Source organism: Octopus sinensis, linkage group LG15 (assembly GCF_006345805.1).
Source record: "Octopus sinensis linkage group LG15, ASM634580v1, whole genome shotgun sequence".
Lineage (NCBI taxonomy): Eukaryota > Metazoa > Mollusca > Cephalopoda > Octopoda > Octopodidae > Octopus > Octopus sinensis.
Genome location: NC_043011.1, coordinates 43643924 through 43648153, shown reverse-complemented (window position 1 = coordinate 43648153; position 4230 = coordinate 43643924).

Here is a 4230-nt window from a genome sequence, read left to right as displayed (position 1 = left end):
AGAGAGAATGAGAGAAAGTTGTGGTGAAAGAGTACAACAGGGGTCACCACCACCACCCCCTGCTGGAGACTCGTGGAGCTTTTAGGTGTTTTCGCTCAATAAACACACAGAACGTGGGAATCGAAACCGCGATCCTCCGACCGCTGCCCTAACCACTGGGCCATTGCTCCTCCGCCAGATAAACACGCTGTATGCAAATTAACCAACTTCAAAAAGAGGGTTTGTTTATTCAGTGCAGGGTACAAGGTATGAACGGTATTGCATGGTGTGCCCAGATTTCTGGAGATTCTGAACTTCTGGAAGGCTGATAGAGAGATCCGATGCAGTAAGAGTTTCGTATTAAAAAAAATATTCTAAGGGCGACAACTTAGTATCTCTTATTAATTCAGTCTTTGACATTTCGTTTTGTGGATAAAAAAATATGCTGTGTTTATAAATATAATTCTTATTTTCACTGAATTTTTAAATAGTTATTTCAAACTAGTTTATCTATAGTAAATTTCAATCATATCGAGATACTGAATATCATTTTTATAGATCAAGCATTTTTTGCTAAATTGTAATATACTAGCTGAATAGCCCATCATCGACGGGCAATTTTTACAATAGAATGCCTTATATAAATTTTTGTTTATTCCATGCCTTTCCCGACAGATAGGGCTTTTGAACAGGGTAAATTTGTGCAATTTTTCGCAAAAAAACTTCGTTGGTGTTTTTTCCTTTTAAAATCACTTACATGTCCGTTCGATCGATTCATATGACTTTATTTATTAGAATTTATTAAAACTTCAGAAGTCCTTACTACTTTGCTTAGCTTTCGTTTATTTTATAAAAATTCCTCCTTATGATTTGGCATTCATTCTGTGATAGACAGCTGTCATGCAAAAAATGCCAACTTCCAAATCCTGTTTTCTGATTAGGTAAAATTGATTAAACTTTAAACCTTAGAAACATTTTCCTGCCATGCATAAGTTTCTCATCACCTTTAACAAGTCCGCTTTTAGGATACTGAACTTGATATTATCTGCAAGAGCTGCGTTCGTGTAGACGTATTTAGAGGCCATGGGTTTGGCATAGTGGGAATGAAGGATCTGGACCTTGTTGCTCCTGGTTTCCAGCCAGAGTTGTGTGTCTAAAATCTTATGGTCTGTTGCTAGGGTATTTGCTAAAGAAATCTGTTGTTACTTAAATACTCAAGTGGATGTAGTTAGCTACATGCTCTTCATAAAGCTAGCATCTAGTTCATTGAAAAGTACTACTGTCTTGCAGAGGTGCTTTTTCCATGTTGATATCATCCACAAAGCGGGAGCACATGTTTAAGGTTAAGGAGCTCTCTGCTAAGCATTCTCTGAAGTCTCCTGTTCCACAATAGCATGAAGAAGCTAGCCACATCGCCAGCGATACTGACACAGATGGCTGCAACCTCTTTTTGGGCCCATATATTGCCATTAAACTTGAACATATGGCCCTTTCATGTAACTTTGGTACTCGCACCTACCGCATGTGCAACCATTTTTCTCGTGTGATTGTAGTTATCGTGGGTTCGTATGGCTCTGGTCCACCAATTCCATCTTCTCCACAGCAAAATCAACATCAGTGGATGAGTGTAGGGACACCACATCCATACTGCCTATTGTGCATCCTGTCGCGTTGCAGTTGGGGTTCCATTTGTTGAGGTCTTGCCACTGGATCAGTGGTCGCTTTTTTATCCTTGCGGAGTCAATACAGCACTGGGACATCGTTATTCGCGCCTTGGAAGTTGTTGGTCGTGCGTTTCTTTAGTCCCAGGAAGTTTGACCACATCATCATGTGAGCATGGACAATCTTTTACCTCTCTACACATGCTTGTGTTGTTATTTCTCTCATGTTGGTGATGTGAGATTGCACTGCCTGAATGTTGTTCGGCAGGCTGTCTATCGACATTTTCTTCTACCCCAGTGGTTCCCAACTTGTGGTCCGCAAAAGTAGTACAGAATGTCTGTGAGCTTTAAGCTGACAAGACCTTTCAATATCCTGGGGTCCGTGGGAAAACTCATTTAAATAAAAGGAGTCCTTGGTAGTGAAAAGGTTGGGAACCACAGCTCTATCTCATTCCTCTCACTACTATCTCTCTATTATTGTTCGTGTTGGTTTGCATATCTTCAGTCTTCGTTGTTGTTGTTGCCATCACCATTAGCAAGCTGGCAGAATGCTTAGCAGCGTTTTGTCAGTCCTTACGTTCTGAGTTCAAATTCCGCCGAGGTCTACTTTGCCATTCATCTAGAGTCAATGTAATCGATTCGTTCTCGCCCCCAAAAATTGCTGCCCATGTGACAAAATTTGAAGCCATGATTATCACTAATAATATTAGTTTGGCTGCACCCGCAGAAAGCTTAAAATTTAGTAGTGAAGAAATTGTTCGGAATGGTTATATTAAAAAAGTAAATAAAAAATTAAGGGGGAGATAAGTAGTAACAGAAGTAACTTACTCTTTAACAGAATGTGAACATAGCCGTAGGAGTGGCTGTGTGGTAAGTAGCTTGCTTACCAACCACATGGTTCCAGGTTCAGTCCTACTGCGTGGCACCTTGGGCGAGTGTCTTCTACTATAGTCTAGGGCCGACCAAAGCCTTGTGAGTGGATTTGGTAGACGGAAACTGAAAGAAGCCTGTCGTATATATGTATGTGTTTGTCCCCACCCCCGACCCAACATCGCTTGACAACCGATGCTAGTGTGTTTACGTCCTCGTAACGTAGCGGTTCGGCAAGAGACCGATGGAATAAGTACTAGGCTTACAAAAAATAAGTCCTTGGTTCGATTTGCTCGACCAAACACAGTGCTCCAGCATGGCCACAGTCAAATGACTGAAACAACTAAAAGAGATATATAGAAATCACATCCCAATTGAATCTTCCGTAACTCTTGTATTCCTCTTTGCACACACAGCAACCCTAGTTACATACCGAGGAATATAAAAAGAACATTTTTTCAGCTCATTGTTCTTCGAAAAAAGAAAAAAAAACATCTGCAGCCTTCTGTCTTGATAAACCACTACTGTTTCTGAAAAGTTCAGAGCGTGGTGCAGCTCCCTGGCTTGCCAAAGCCAGCATAGAGAACAGGCATTAAATGATGATGATGATATACACCAGAATCGAAATCGATCAATGGAAATTGCGGATGTGCTACCAGTGCCGGTGGCATGTCGAAACTCTGCTTGTGAAGACCCTTGAGGAAGTGAGGATCAGAATCGAAATCGATCAATGGAAATCGATCAATGGAAATTGCAGATGTGTACCAGTGCCGGTGGCATGTAAGAGAACTTTCCGTTTCGCGACCGTTGCCAGCCTCGCCTGGCCCTCGTGCCGGTGGCACATAAAAAGCACCATCCGTTCGTGGCCGTTTGCCAGCTCTGTCTGGCACAGTGCGGGTGGCACGTAAAAAGCACCCACTACACTCACGGAGTGGTTGGCGTTAGGAAGGGCATCCAGCCGTAGAAACACTGCCAGATTTGACTGGGCCTGATGAAGCCTTCTGGCTTCACAGACCCCAGTAGAACCGTCCAACCCATGCTAGCATGGAAAACGGACGCTAAATGATGATGATGATGATGATACTCAGAGAGGGCACCCTTCAATTATATCAAATTCGATAACTGGCATCCGTGCTAGTAGAGCGCTAAGAGCACCATCGTTGCCAGAGCAGCAAACTGGCTGCAGTGCCAGTGACACCTGAAAAAACATTCGTTGCCAGTACCACCACACTGGCCCTCGTGCCGGCAGTATGTAAAAGCACCCACTATAGTCCCAGAGTGGTTGGCGTTAGGAAGGGCATCCAGCAGTAGAAACTGTCAAATCAGATTGGAGCCTGGTGCAGCCATCTGGTTCGTCAGTCCTCAGAGAAATCGTCCAACCCATGCTAGCATGGAAAGCGGACGTTAAATGATGATGATGATGATGATGAAGGAAACAATTAGTGGAGCAGAGGAACATATGCCAATGATTTCACTAATTTGGGAAGAATAGCAAAGGTGACCTCAGAAACAACCGGAACCAGTAACGATAAATACTAAAATAAACACAAAGCCAGAAATTTAGGATTAAAAAATCCCGTTGTAAAACCTTAGTCAAGCCTTGAATGATGAAAAGTGAGATTAACTACCATCAGCAGGAATAGAACTCAGAACATAAAAGACCAAAATGAGAGAAAAAAAAAAAAAAGGTTTTCTTATTTGGAAGAAATAATGATTGAAT